Source organism: Chiloscyllium punctatum, unplaced genomic scaffold (assembly GCF_047496795.1).
Source record: "Chiloscyllium punctatum isolate Juve2018m unplaced genomic scaffold, sChiPun1.3 scaffold_872, whole genome shotgun sequence".
NCBI lineage: Eukaryota > Metazoa > Chordata > Chondrichthyes > Orectolobiformes > Hemiscylliidae > Chiloscyllium > Chiloscyllium punctatum.
Window position 1 is genome coordinate 43,162 of NW_027310606.1, and position 17,354 is coordinate 60,515.

Genomic DNA, 17,354 nt, shown 5'->3' on the forward strand with positions numbered 1-17,354 from the left:
ACAGGCCATACAGCCCCTCACACGAGAACAGGTCATACAGCCCCAGTACACGGGAACAGGCCATACAGCCCCTCACACGGGAACAGGACATACAGCCCCAGTACACGGGAACAGGCCATACAGCCCCTCACACGGGAACAGGCCATACAGCCCCTCACACGGGGACAGGCCATACAGCCCAGTACACGGGAACAGGCCATACAGCCCCTCACACGGGAACAGGCCATACAGCCCCTCACACGGGAACAGGCCATACAGCCCCACACACGGGAACAGGCCATACAGCCCCTCACACGGGAACAGGCCATACAGCCCAGTACACGGGAACAGGCCATACAGCCCCTCACACGGGAACAGGCCATACAGCCCCAGTCCACGGGAACAGGCCATACAGCCCCTCACACGGGAACAGGCCATACAGCCCAGTACACGGGAACAGGCCATACAGCCCTAGTACACGGGAACAGGCCATACAGCCCCACACACAGGAACAGGCCATACAGCCCCTCACACGGGAACAGGCCATACAGCCCCACACACGGGAACAGGCCATACAGCCCAGTACACGGGAACAGGTCATACAACCCCACACACGGGAACAGGCCATACAGCCCCAGTACACGGGAACAGGCCATACAGCCCCACACACAGGAACAGGCCATACAGCCCCAGTACACGGGAACAGGCCATACAGCCCCTCACACGGGAACAGGCCATACAGCCCCAGTACACGGGAACAGGCCATACAGCCCCTCACACGGGAACAGGCCATACAGCCCCAGGACACGGGAACAGGCCATACAGCCCCAGGACACGGGAACAGGCCATACAGCCCCTCACACCGGAACAGGCCATACAGCCCCAGTACACGGGAACAGGCCATACAGCCCCACACACGGGAACAGGCCATACAACCCCACACACGGGAACAGGCCATACAGCCCCAGTACATGGGAACAGGCCATACAGCCCCTCACACGGGAACAGGCCATACAGCCCCACACACGGGAACAGGCCATACAGCCCCACACACAGGAACAGGCCATTCAGCCCCACACACGGGAACAGGCCATACAGCCCCACACACAGGAACAGGCCATACAGCCCCAGGACACGGGAACAGGCCATACAGCCCCTCACACGGGAACAGGCCATACAGCCCCTCACACGGGAACAGGCCATACAGCCCCACACACGGGAACAGGCCATACAGCCCCACACACAGGAACAGGCCATACAGCCCCACACACGGGAACAGGCCATACAGCCCCACACACAGGAACAGGCCATACAGCCCCAGGACACGGGAACAGGCCATACAGCCCCTCACACGGGAACAGGCCATACAGCCCCAGTACACGGGAACAGGCCATACAGCCCCAGTACACGGGAACAGGCCATACAGCCCCAGTACACGGGAACAGGCCATACAGCCCCTCGCACCGGAACAGGCCATACAGCCCCAGTACACGGGAACAGGCCATACAGCCCCACACACGGGAACAGGCCATACAACCCCACACACGGGAACAGGCCATACAACCCCACACACGGGAACATGCCATACAGCCCCAGTACATGGGAACAGGCCATACAGCCCCTCACACGGGAACAGGCCATACAGCCCAGTACACGGGAACAGGCCATACAGCCCCACACACGGGAACAGGCCGTACAGCCCCTCACACGGGAACAGGCCATACAGCCCCACACACGGGAACAGGACATACAGCCCCAGTACACGGGAACAGGCCATACAGCCCCACACATGGGAACAGGCTATACAGCCCCTCACACGGGAACAGGCCATACAGCCCCTCACACGGGAACAGGCCATACAGCCCCAGTACACGGGAACAGGCCATACAGCCCCAGTACACGGGAACAGGCCATACAGCCCCACACACGGGAACAGGCCATACAGCCCCACACACGGGAACAGGCCATACAGCCCAGTACACGGGAACAGGCCATACAGCCCCACACACGGGAACAGGCCATACAGCCCCAGTACACGGGAACAGGCCATACAGCCCCACACACGGGAACAGGCCATACAGCCCCAGTACACGGGAACAGGCCATACAGACCCTCACACGGGAACAGGCCATACAGCCCCTCACACGGGAACAGGCCATACAGCCCCACACACGGGAACAGGCCATACAGCCCCAGTACACGGGAACAGGCCATACAGCCCCACACACGGGAACAGGCCATACAGCCCCACACACGGGAACAGGCCATACAGCCCAGTACACGGGAACAGGCCGTACAGCCCCAGTACACGGGAACAGGCCATACAGCCCCAGGACACGGGAACAGGCCATACAGCCCCACACACGGGAACAGGCCATACAGCCCGTCACACGGGAACAGGCCATACAGCCCCTCACACGGGAACAGGCCATACAGCCCCTCACACGGGAACAGGCCATACAGCCCCAGTACACGGGAACAGGCCATACAGCCCCACACACGGGAACAGGCCATACAGCCCCACACACGGGAACAGGACATACAGCCCCAGTACACGGGAACAGGCCATACAGCCCCACACACGGGAACAGGCCATACAGCCCCAGTACAAGGGAACAGGCCATACAGCCCCTCACACGGGAACAGGCCATACAGCGCCTCACACGGGAACAGGTCATACAGCCCCAGTACACGGGAACAGGCCATACAGCCCAGTACACGGGAACAGGCCATACAGCCCCAGTACAGGGGAACAGGCCATACAGCCCCTCACACGGGAACAGGCCATACAGCCCCAGTACAGGGGAACAGGCCATACAGCCCCTCACACGGGAACAGGCCATACAGCCCCAGTCCAGGGGAACAGGCCAAACAGCCCCACACACGGGAACAGGCCATACAGCCCCTCACACGGGAACAGGCCATACAGCCCCAGTACACAGGAACAGGCCATACAGCCCCACACACGGGAACAGGCCATACAGCCCCAGTACATGGGAACAGGCCAAACAGCCCCACACACGGGAACAGGCCATACAGCCCCAGTACACGGGAACAGGCCATACAGCCCCTCACACGGGAACAGGCCATACAGCCCGACACACGGGAACAGGCCATACAGCCCCAGTACACAGGAACAGGCCGTACAGCCCCTCACACGGGAACAGGACATACAGCCCCACACACGGGAACAGGCCATACAGACCCTCACACGGGAACAGGCCATACAGCCCCACACACGGGAACAGGCCATACAGCCCCAGTACACGGGAACAGGCCATACAGCCCCACACACAGGAACAGGCCATACAGCCCCACACACGGGAACAGGCCATACAGCCCCACACACGGGAACAGGCCATACAGCCCCACACACAGGAACAGGCCATACAGCCCCACACACAGGAACAGGCCATACAGCCCCAGTACACGGGAACAGGCCATACAGCCCCATACACGGGAACAGGCCATACAGCCCCAGTACACGGGAACAGGCCATACAGCCCCTCACACGAGAACAGGCCATACAGCCCCAGTACACGGGAACAGGCCATACAGCCCCTCACACGGGAACAGGACATACAGCCCCAGTACACGGGAACAGGCCATACAGCCCCTCACACGGGAACAGGCCATACAGCCCCTCACACGGGGACAGGCCATACAGCCCAGTACACGGGAACAGGCCATACAGCCCCTCACACGGGAACAGGCCATACAGCCCCTCACACGGGAACAGGCCATACAGCCCCACACACGGGAACAGGCCATACAGCCCCTCACACGGGAACAGGCCATACAGCCCCTCACACGGGAACAGGCCATACAGCCCAGTACACGGGAACAGGCCATACAGCCCCTCACACGGGAACAGGCCATACAGCCCCAGTCCACGGGAACAGGCCATACAGCCCCTCACACGGGAACAGGCCATACAGCCCAGTACACGGGAACAGGCCATACAGCCCTAGTACACGGGAACAGGCCATACAGCCCCACACACAGGAACAGGCCATACAGCCCCTCACACGGGAACAGGCCATACAGCCCCACACACGGGAACAGGCCATACAGACCCTCACACGGGAACAGGCCATACAGCCCCACACACGGGAACAGGCCATACAGCCCCATACACGGCAACAGGCCATACAGCCCCACACACAGGAACAGGCCATACAGCCCCAGTACACGGGAACAGGCCATACAGCCCCAGTACACGGGAACAGGCCATACAGCCCCACACACAGGAACAGGCCATACAGCCCCAGTACACGGGAACAGGCCATACAGCCCCACACACGGGAACAGGCCATACAGCCCCACACACGGGAACAGGACATACAGCCCCAGTACACGGGAACAGGCCATACAGCCCCACACACGGGAACAGGCCATACAGCCCCAGTACAAGGGAACAGGCCATACAGCCCCTCACACGGGAACAGGCCATACAGCGCCTCACACGGGAACAGGTCATACAGCCCCAGTACACGGGAACAGGCCATACAGCCCAGTACACGGGAACAGGCCATACAGCCCCAGTACAGGGGAACAGGCCATACAGCCCCTCACACGGGAACAGGCCATACAGCCCCAGTACAGGGGAACAGGCCATACAGCCCCTCACACGGGAACAGGCCATACAGCCCCAGTCCAGGGGAACAGGCCAAACAGCCCCACACACGGGAACAGGCCATACAGCCCCTCACACGGGAACAGGCCATACAGCCCCAGTACACAGGAACAGGCCATACAGCCCCACACACGGGAACAGGCCATACAGCCCCAGTACATGGGAACAGGCCAAACAGCCCCACACACGGGAACAGGCCATACAGCCCCAGTACACGGGAACAGGCCATACAGCCCCTCACACGGGAACAGGCCATACAGCCCGACACACGGGAACAGGCCATACAGCCCCAGTACACAGGAACAGGCCGTACAGCCCCTCACACGGGAACAGGACATACAGCCCCACACACGGGAACAGGCCATACAGACCCTCACACGGGAACAGGCCATACAGCCCCACACACGGGAACAGGCCATACAGCCCCAGTACACGGGAACAGGCCATACAGCCCCACACACAGGAACAGGCCATACAGCCCCACACACGGGAACAGGCCATACAGCCCCACACACGGGAACAGGCCATACAGCCCCACACACAGGAACAGGCCATACAGCCCCACACACAGGAACAGGCCATACAGCCCCAGTACACGGGAACAGGCCATACAGCCCCATACACGGGAACAGGCCATACAGCCCCAGTACACGGGAACAGGCCATACAGCCCCTCACACGAGAACAGGCCATACAGCCCCAGTACACGGGAACAGGCCATACAGCCCCTCACACGGGAACAGGACATACAGCCCCAGTACACGGGAACAGGCCATACAGCCCCTCACACGGGAACAGGCCATACAGCCCCTCACACGGGGACAGGCCATACAGCCCAGTACACGGGAACAGGCCATACAGCCCCTCACACGGGAACAGGCCATACAGCCCCTCACACGGGAACAGGCCATACAGCCCCACACACGGGAACAGGCCATACAGCCCCTCACACGGGAACAGGCCATACAGCCCCTCACACGGGAACAGGCCATACAGCCCAGTACACGGGAACAGGCCATACAGCCCCTCACACGGGAACAGGCCATACAGCCCCAGTCCACGGGAACAGGCCATACAGCCCCTCACACGGGAACAGGCCATACAGCCCAGTACACGGGAACAGGCCATACAGCCCTAGTACACGGGAACAGGCCATACAGCCCCACACACAGGAACAGGCCATACAGCCCCTCACACGGGAACAGGCCATACAGCCCCACACACGGGAACAGGCCATACAGACCCTCACACGGGAACAGGCCATACAGCCCCACACACGGGAACAGGCCATACAGCCCCATACACGGCAACAGGCCATACAGCCCCACACACAGGAACAGGCCATACAGCCCCAGTACACGGGAACAGGCCATACAGCCCCAGTACACGGGAACAGGCCATACAGCCCCACACACAGGAACAGGCCATACAGCCCCAGTACACGGGAACAGGCCATACAGCCCCACACACGGGAACAGGCCATACAGCCCCACACACGGGAACAGGCCATACAGCCCAGTACACGGGAACAGGCCGTACAGCCCCACACACGGGAACAGGCCATACAGCCCCTCACATGGGAACAGGCCATACAGCCCCTCACAGGGGAACAGGCCATACAGCCTCTGACACGGGAACAGGCCATACAGCCCCTCACACGGGAACAGGCCATACAGCCGCTCACACGGGAACAGGCCATACAGCCCCGCACACGGGAACAGGCCATAAGCCCCAGTACACGGGAACAGGCCATACAGCCCCAGTACACGGGAACAGGCCATACAGCCCCACACACGGGAACAGGACATACAGCCCCAGTAAACGGGAACAGGCCATACAGCCCCACACACGGGAACAGGCCATACAGCCCCAGTACAGGGGAACAGGCCATACAGCCCCTCACACGGGAACAGGCCATACAGCCCCTCACACGGGAACAGGTCATACAGCCCCAGTACACGGGAACAGGCCATACAGCCCAGTACACGGGAACAGGCCATACAGCCCCAGTACAGGGGAACAGGCCATACAGCCCCTCACACGGGAACAGGCCATACAGCCCCAGTACAGGGGAACAGGCCATACAGCCCCTCACACGGGAACAGGCCATACAGCCCCAGTACAGGGGAACAGGCCATACAGCCCCTCACACGGGAACAGGCCATACAGCCCCAGTACACGGGAACAGGCCAAACAGCCCCACACACGGGAACAGGCCATACAGCCCCTCACACGGGAACAGGCCATACAGCCCCAGTACACGGGAACAGGCCATACAGCCCCTCACACGGGAACAGGACATACAGCCCCACACACGGGAACAGGCCATACTGCCCCAGTACACGGGAACAGGCCATACAGACCCTCACACGGGAACAGGCCATACAGCCCCACACACGGGAACAGGCCATACAGCCCCACACACAGGAACAGGCCATACAGCCCCTCACAGGGGAACAGGCCATACAGCCCCAGTACACGGGAACAGGCCATACAGACCCTCATACGGGAACAGGCCATACAGCCCCACACACGGGAACAGGTCATGCAGCCCCTCACACGGGAACAGGCCATACAGCCCCACACACGGGAACAGGCCATACAGCCCCAGTACACGGGAACAGGCCATACAGACCCTCACACGGGAACAGGCCATACAGCCCCACACACGGGAACAGGCCATACAGCCCCATACACGGGAACAGGCCATACAGCCCCACACACAGGAACAGGCCATACAGCCCCAGTACACGGGAACAGGCCATACAGCCCCACACACAGGAACAGGCCATACAGCCCCACACACGGGAACAGGACATACAGCCCCAGTACACGGGAACAGGCCATACAGACCCTCACACGGGAACAGGCCATACAGCCCCACACACGGGAACAGGACATACAGCCCCAGTACACGGGAACAGGCCATACAGCCCCTCACACGGGAACAGGCCATACAGCCCCAGTACACGGGAACAGGCCATACAGCCCCTCACACGGGAACAGGCCATACATCCCCTCACACGGGAACAGGCCATACAGCCCCACACACGGGAACAGGTCATGCAGCCCCTCACACGGGAACAGGCCATACAGCCCCACACACGGGAACAGGCCATACAGCCCCAGTACACGGGAACAGGCCATACAGACCCTCACACGGGAACAGGCCATACAGCCCCACACACGGGAACAGGCCATACAGCCCCATACACGGGAACAGGCCATACAGCCCCACACACAGGAACAGGCCATACAGCCCCACACACGGGAACAGGCCATACAGCCCCAGTACACGGGAACAGGCCATACAGCCCCAGTACACGGGAACAGGCCATACAGCCCCACACACAGGAACAGGCCATACAGCCCCACACACAGGAACAGGCCATACAGACCCTCACACGGGAACAGGCCATACAGCCCCACACACAGGAACAGGCCATACAGCCCCTCACACGGGAACAGGCCATACAGCCCCACACTCAGGAACAGGCCATACAGACCCTCACACGGGAACAGGCCATACAGCCCCACACACGGGAACAGGCCATACAGACCCTCACACGGGAACAGGCCATACAGCCCCTCACACGGGAACAGGACATACAGCCCCAGTACACGGGAACAGGCCATACAGCCCCTCACACGGGAACAGGTCATACAGCCCCTCACACGGGAACAGGCCATACAGCCCCAGGACACGGGAACAGGCCATACTGCCCCACGCACAGGAACAGGCCATACAGCCCCACACTCGGGAACAGGCCATACAGCCCCTCACACGGGAACAGGCCATACAGCCCAGTACACGGGAACAGGCCATACAGCCCCTCACACGGGAACAGGCCATACAGCCCCTCACACGGGAACAGGCCATACAGCCCAGTACACGGGAACAGGCCATACAGCCCCACACACGGGAACAGGCCATACAGCCCCAGTACACGGGAACAGGCCATACAGCCCCACACACGGGAACAGGCCATACAGCCCCTCACACGGGAACAGGCCATACAGCCCCAGTTCACGGGAACAGGCCATACAGCCCCACACACAGGAACAGGCCATACAGCCGCTCACACGGGAACAGGCCATACAGCCCAGTACACGGGAACAGGCCATACAGCCCCATACACGGCAACAGGCCATACAGCCCCAGTACACAGGAACAGGCCATACAGACCCTCACACGGGAACAGGCCATACAGCCCCACACACGGGAACAGGCCATACAGACCCTCACACGGGAACAGGCCATACAGCCCCACACACGGGAACACGCCATACAGCCCCATACACGGCAACAGGCCATACAGCCCCAGTACACGGGAACAGGCCATACAGCCCCAGTACACGGGAACAGGCCATACAGCCCCACACACAGGAACAGGCCATACAGCCCCACACACAGGAACAGGCCATACAGCCCCATACACGGGAACAGGCCATACAGCCCCACACACGGCAACAGGCCATACAGCCCCAGTACACGGGAACAGGCCATACAGACCCTCACACAGGAACAGGCCATACAGCCCCAGTACACGGGAACAGGCCATACAGCCCCATACACGGGAACAGGCCATACAGCCCCAGTACACGGGAACAGGCCATACAGCCCCACACACAGGAACAGGCCATACAGCCCCACACACGGGAACAGGCCATACAGCCCCATACACGGGAACAGGCCATACAGCCCCACACACGGGAACAGGCCATACAGCCCCACACACAGGAACAGGCCATACAGCCCCACACACAGGAACAGGCCATACAGCCCCATACACGGGAACAGGCCATACAGCCCCAGTACACGGGAACAGGCCATACAGACCCTCACACGGGAACAGGCCATACAGCCCCAGTACACGGGAACAGGCCATACAGCCCCACACACGGGAACAGGCCATACAGCCCCACACACGGGAACAGGCCATACAGCCCCTCACACGGGAACAGGCCATACAGCCCCTCACACGGGAACAGGACATACAGCCCCAGTACACGGGAACAGGCCATACAGCCCCAGTACACGGGAACAGGCCATACAGCCCCACACACAGGAACAGGCCATACAGCCCCAGTACACGGGAACAGGCCATACAGCCCCACGCACAGGAACAGGCCATACAGCCCCACACACGGGAACAGGCCATACAGCCCCACGCACAGGAACAGGCCATACAGCCCCACACACGGGAACTGGCCATACAGCCCCACGCACAGGAACAGGCCATACAGCCCCACACACGGGAACAGGCCATACAGCCCCAGTACACGGGAACAGGCCATACAGCCCCACACACGGGAACAGGCCATACAGCCCCAGTACACGGGAACAGGCCATACAGCCCCACACACGGGAACAGGCCATACAGCCCCAGTACACGGGAACAGGCCATACAGCCCCTCACACGGGAACAGGCCATACAGCCCCAGTACACGGGAACAGGCCATACAGCCCCTCACACGGGAACAGGCCATACAGCCCCAGTACACGGGAACAGGCCATACAGCCCCTCACACGGGAACAGGCCATACAGCCCCTCACACGGGAACAGGCCATACAACCCCACACACGGGAACAGGCCATACAGCCCCACACACGGGAACAGGACATACAGCCCCAGTACACGGGAACAGGCCATACAGCCCCTCACACGGGAACAGGCCATACAGCCCCAGTACACGGGAACAGGCCATACAACCCCACACACGGGAACAGGCCATACAACCCCACACACGGGAACAGGACATACAGCCCCAGTACACGGGAACAGGCCATACAGCCCCTCACACGGGAACAGGCCATACAGCCCCTCACACGGGAACAGGCCATACAGCCCCACACACGGGAACAGGACATACAGCCCAGTACACGGGAACAGGCCAAACAGCCCCACACACGGGAACAGGCCATACAGCCCCACATACGGGAACAGGCCATACAGCCCCTCACACGGGAACAGGCCATACAGCCCCTCACACGGGAACAGGCCATACAGCCCCACACACAGGAACAGGCCATACAGCCCCACACACGGGAACAGGCCATACAGCCCCACACACGGGAACAGGCCATACAGCCCCAGTACACGGGAACAGGCCATACAGCCCCACACACGGGAACAGGCCATACAGCCCCACACACGGGAACAGGCCATACAGCCCAGTACACGGGAACAGGCCATTAAGCCCATCACACCGATCACACAGGAACAGGAGGAGGCCATTCAGCCCATCTATCTAATCACACAGGAACAGAAGGAGGCCATTCAGCCCCTCCGAGCCTGCTAGATTAAACGAAGGCCGTCAAATCCCCACCGAGATGCTGCAGAGGCCCAGGAGGAAGTTATACAAAACCCAGGGGTTTGTCCACGGCGTCACCCGGGCACAGGGAGAGGGGGCCGTGTGACCACCCCAGCCTGCCCCCCCCCCCATCACCTGGCGGCTGATTTATCTCTCAACCCCATCTTCCTGCCCCTGGCCCGGCAGACAAACGGACTGACCTCAACCCCGTACGTGCTGAGTCAGATCCACAGCCTTTTGAAACGGGCCTGGCTGTCCTTTTACCTTCCTGCCTCTCCTTGTTCCTGACCCTCCTCACCAACAATCTCTCCCCGCTGGATCTCCCTCCCATCTTGAACATCCCGACTGGATCGCCCCCCCCCCTTGAGCGACCCAGTCTCTGAAAGCTGTAGCGGGGGGTGGGGTGGGGTGGGGGGAGGGGGGGGAGACGGGGCGGAGGTCAGATAACCCTCTCCATATCTCCCTTATCAGGTTCCCTCCAGACCCTACCTGCTTCATTAAAGTCACCTCTCGTTTGCCTAAACTCCCCTCAGTACAGCTCCAACTTATTGGAGTTTAAGATTAGCCTTTCACCCACCCCCCCCCCCCCCCCCCCCCTAACCCCCCCTCCCTCACCCTCCCCAGCCCCTAGAGCTTCTGAATGGGCCTGGGTGGTCATGATTCAGAGAGAAATCACTAACGGATTCCCCGCGGACGTGATTCTCATTGGTCCTCCTGAAACAGGACTCCCCCGCTCACTCAGCCCAGCGCAGTGACAAAGCCTGGTTAGTAGTTAGGGTCAAGGAGCACGGAAACAGCCCCCTTCGGCCCAACCGCATCGACGAGGGGACGGTGAGGTCCACAGACGGTGGGGACCACAGAGCCGAGAGGGCGTGGCTGGGAAAGCGCAGCAGCTCAGTCAGCATCCGAGCGGCACGGGAATCGACGTATCGGGCAAAAATTCCTTCGCCCCACTTAGCTGGGACAATTTAGCACGGCCAATCCACCCTAACCTGCACATCCCCGGGCACTATGGGACAATTTAGCATGGCCAATCCACCCTAACCTGCACATCCCTGGGCACTATGGGATAATTTAGCACGGCCAATCCACCCTAACCTGCACATCCCTGGGCACTATGGGACAATTTAGCATGGCCAATCCACCCTAACCTACACATCCCTGGACACTATGGGACAATTTAGCATGGCCAATCCACCCTAACCTGCACATCCCTGGGCACTATGGGACAATTTAGCATGGCCAATCCACCCTAACCTACACATCCCTGGACACTATGGGACAATTTAGCATGGCCAATCCACCCTAACCTGCACATCCCTGGGCACTATGGGACAATTTAGCATGGCCAATCCACCCTAACCTGCACATCCCTGGGCACTATGGGACAAGTTAGCACGGCCAATTCACCCTAACCTACACATCCCTGGACACTATGGGACAATTTAGCACGGCCAATCCACCCTAACCTACACATCCCTGGGCACTATGGGACAATTTAGCACGGCCAATCCACCCTAACCTGCACATCCCTAGGCACTATGGGATAATTTAGCACGGTCAATCCACCCTAACCTGCACATCCCTGGGCACTATGGGACAATTTAGCACGGCCAACCCACCCTAACCTGCACATCCCTGGGCACTATGGGACAATTTAGCAGGGCCAATCCACCCTAACCTGCACATCCCTGGGCACTATGGGACAATTTAGCATGGCCAATCCACCCTAACCTACACATCCCTGGACACTATGGGACAATTTAGCACGGCCAATCCACCCTAACCTACACATCCCTGGACACTATGGGACAATTTAGCATGGCCAATCCACCCTAACCTGCACATCCCTGGGCACTATGGGACAATTTAGCATGGCCAATCCACCCTAACCTGCACATCCCTGGGCACTATGGGACAATTTAGCATGGCCAATCCACCCTAACCTGCACATCCCTGGGCACTATGGGACAATTTAGCACGGCCAATCCACCCTAACCTGCACATCCCTGGGCACTATGGGACAATTTAGCATGGCCAATCCACCCTAACCTGCACATCCCTGGGCACTATGGGACAATTTAGCATGGCCAATCCACCCTAACCTGCACATCCCTGGGCACTATGGGACAATTTAGCACGGCCAATCCACCCTAACATGCACATCCCTGGGCACTATGGGACAATTTAGCATGGCCAATCCACCCTAACCTGCACATCCCTGGGCACTATGGGACAATTTAGCACGGCCAATCCACCCTAACCTGCACATCCCTGGGCACTATGGGACAATTTAGCACGGCCAATCCACCCTAACCTGCACATCCCTGGGCACTATGGGACAATTTAGCATGGCCAATCCACCCTAACCTGCACATCCCTGGGCACTATGGGACAATTTAGCACGGCCAATCCACCCTAACCTGCACATCCCTGGGCACTATGGGACAATTTAGCACGGCCAATCCACCCTAACCTGCACATCCCTGGGCACTATGGGACAATTTAGCACGGCCAATCCACCCTAACCTGCACATCCCTGGGCACTATGGGACAATTTAGCATGGCCAATCCACCCTAACCTACACATCCCTGGGCACTATGGGACAATTTAGCATGGCCAATCCACCCTAACCTGCACATCCCTGGGCACTATGGGACAATTTAGCATGGCCAATCCACCCTAACCTGCACATCCCTGGGCACTATGGGACAATTTAGCATGGCCAATCCACCCTAACCTGCACATCCCTGGGCACTATGGGACAATTTAGCACGGCCAATCCACCCTAACCTGCACATCCCTGGACACTGTGGGACAATTTAGCATGGCCAATCCACCCTAACCTGTACATCCCTGGACACTATGGGACAATTTAGCACGGCCAATCCACCCTAACCTGTACATCCCTGGACACTATGGGACAATTTAGCATGGCCAATCCACCCTAACCTGCACATCCCTGAACACTATGGGACAATTTAGCATGGCCAATCCACCCTAACCTGTACATCCCTGGACACTATGGGACAATTTAGCACGGCCAATCCACCCTAACCTACACATCCCTGGGCACTATGGGACAATTTAGCATGGCCAATCCACCCTAACCTGCACATCCCTGGGCACTATGGGACAATTTAGCACGGCCAATCCACCCTAACCTGCACATCCCTGGGCACTATGGGACAATTTAGCACGGCCAATCCACCCTAACCTGCACATCCCTGGGCACTATGGGACAATTTAGCATGGCCAATCCACCCTAACCTACACATCCCTGGGCACTATGGGACAATTTAGCATGGCCAATCCACCCTAACCTGCACATCCCTGGGCACTATGGGACAATTTAGCATGGCCAATCCACCCTAACCTGCACATCCCTGGGCACTATGGGACAATTTAGCATGGCCAATCCACCCTAACCTGCACATCCCTGGGCACTATGGGACAATTTAGCACGGCCAATCCACCCTAACCTGCACATCCCTGGACACTGTGGGACAATTTAGCATGGCCAATCCACCCTAACCTGTACATCCCTGGACACTATGGGACAATTTAGCACGGCCAATCCACCCTAACCTGTACATCCCTGGACACTATGGGACAATTTAGCATGGCCAATCCACCCTAACCTGCACATCCCTGAACACTATGGGACAATTTAGCATGGCCAATCCACCCTAACCTGTACATCCCTGGACACTATGGGACAATTTAGCACGGCCAATCCACCCTAACCTACACATCCCTGGGCACTATGGGACAATTTAGCATGGCCAATCCACCCTAACCTGCACATCCCTGGGCACTATGGGACAATTTAGCATGGCCAATCCACCCTAACCTGCACATCCCTGGGCACTATGGGACAATTTAGCATGGCCAATCCACCCTAACCTGCACATCCCTGGGCACTATGGGACAATTTAGCATGGCCAATCCACCCTAACCTGTACATCCCTGGACACTATGGGACAATTTAGCATGGCCAATCCACCCTAACCTGCACATCCCTGGGCACTATGGGACAATTTAGCATGGCCAATCCACCCTAACCTGCACATCCCTGGGCACTATGGGACAATTTAGCATGGCCAATCCACCCTAACCTGTACATCCCTGGACACTATGGGACAATTTAGCATGGCCAATCCACCCTAACCTACACATCCCTGGATACTATCTAATCGAAAAAACGCAGCTTAAAAGAAAATCACAGGTGAGGGAGACATGCCTGAAAATTTCTCAGACAGTGGCAACGCTTCCCCGCTCCAGCACGCTCCCCAACTTTCCCGACCCTCAGCCCACAATGAGGAAACGCTGCATCAAATGCACTTACCCAGCTCAAAGGAAATATCGTGCGGTACGGGGACCCTGAGGACCTGGAATAAAGACCAGAGCAGCACCACGTCAAAATCTTTCCCTCACTGCTGCAGGCAGGTACGGGGACGGGGGTGGGTGAAGAGAGAAGGGGTGGCAGGTTAGGTGGTGGGGGGGGAAGGCAAGGGGTGGGCAGAGGGAGGGATGGCACGATGCAACAGAGGGGGGGGGGGCAGCGTCCCGTCAGCAGGAACGAGGTGTCAGCGCGGCATCCTCGCCTGGCCTGAGGTCACAGGGTTAGGGGTTTAAGGTTCAAGAACAGGACGGAAGCCAAAGCAGAGAGGGCAGGAGGAGGAGGAGGAGGAGGTGGGGGGGAGAGGTGTTTGGCAAGGTCGGCCCAGGTCTCAGCTGGGCTGGAGCTGACCTCTCCCCTCTCAGCCCTCGGAGGGGAGAGGCCATTCAGTCCCATCTTAACAGGAACAACCCAAACTTCCACACCTCCGCTCCGTCCCAGATTCAGTCCTTTTTATGGATTTCATTTCGTTTAAAATTCAGCACCAGCACAGGGTTAGATACAGAGTAAAGCTCCCTCTACACTGTCCCCCCCCATCAAACACTCCCAGGGACAGGGACAACACAGGGTTAGATACAGAGTAAAGCTCCCTCTACACTGTCCCCCCCATCAAACACTCCCAGGGACAGGGACAGCACGGGGTTAGATACAGAGTAAAGCTCCCTCTACACTGTCCCCCCCATCAAACACTCCCAGGACAGCGACAGCACGGGGTTAGATACAGAGTAAAGCTCCCTCTACACTGTCCCCCCCATCAAACACTCCCAGGACAGGGACAGCACGGGGTTAGATACAGGGTAAAGCTCCCTCTACACTGTCCCCCCCATCAAACACTCCCAGGACAGGGACAGCACGGGGTTAGATACAGAGTAAAGCTCCCTCTACACTGTCCCCCCCATCAAACACTCCCAGGACAGGGACAGCACGGGGTTAGATACAGAGTAAAGCTTCCTCTACACTGTCCCCCCTATCACACACTCCCAGGGACAGGGACAGCACAGGGTTAGATACAGAGTAAAGCTCCCTCTACACTGTCCCCCCTATCAAACACTCCCAGGACAGGGACAGCACAGGGTTAGATACAGAGTAATGCTCCCTCTACACTGTCCCCCCCATCAAACACTCCCAGGACAGGGACAGCACGGGGTTCGATACAGAGTAAAGCTCCCTCTACACTGTCCCCCCCATCAAACACTCCCAGGGACAGGGACAGCACGGGGTTAGATACAGAGTAAAGCTCCCTCTACACTGTCCCCCCCATCAAACACTCCCAGGGACAGGGACTGCACAGGGTTAGATACAGAGTAAAGCTCCCTCTACACTGTCCCCCATCAAACACTCCCAGGGACAGGGACTGCACAGGGTTAGATACAGAGTAAAGCTCCCTCTACACTGTCCCCCATCAAACACTCCCAGGGACAGGGACTGCACAGGGTTAGATACAGAGTAAAGCTCCCTCTACACTGTCCCCCATCAAACACTCCCAGGGACAGGGACTGCACGGGGTTAGATACAGAGTAAAGCTCCCTCGACACTGTACCCCATCAAACACTCCCAGGGACAGGGACAGCACGGGGTTAGATACAGAGTAAAGCTTCCTCTACACTGTCCCCCATCAAACACTCCCAGGGACAGGGACAGCACGGGGTTAAATACAGAGTAAAGCTCCCTCTACACTGTCCCCCATCAAACACTCCCAGGGACAGGGAAAGCACAGGGTTAGATACAGAGTAAAGCTCCCTCTACACTGTCCCCCATCAAACACTCTTAGGACAGGGACAGCATGGGGTTAGATACAGAGTAAAGCTCCCTCTACACTGTCCCCCATCAAACACTCCAAGGACAGGGGCAGCATGCGGTTAGATACAGAGTAAAGCTCCCTCTACACTGTACCCCATCAAACACTCCAAGGACAGGGACAGGACGGGGTTAGATACAGAGTAAAGCTCCCTCTACACTGTCCCCCCCATCAAACACTCCCAGGGACAGGGACAGCACAGGGTGAAATACAGAGTAAAGCTC

The 17,354-nt window shown here is 58.7% G+C and overlaps 1 long non-coding RNA gene across 1 annotated transcript in view; it reads right to left on the reverse strand.

Moving 5' to 3' along the window:
- The window catches only part of LOC140474195 (uncharacterized), a 51,623-nt gene extending 36,301 nt beyond the window's left edge, over positions 1 to 15,322 (reverse strand). Inside the window, exon 1 of the long non-coding RNA XR_011958904.1 lies at positions 15,279 to 15,322. This is a non-coding gene — a long non-coding RNA (uncharacterized lncRNA). The remainder of the gene's footprint in view (positions 1 to 15,278) is intronic.
- Positions 15,323 to 17,354: the final 2,032 nt, after the last annotated feature.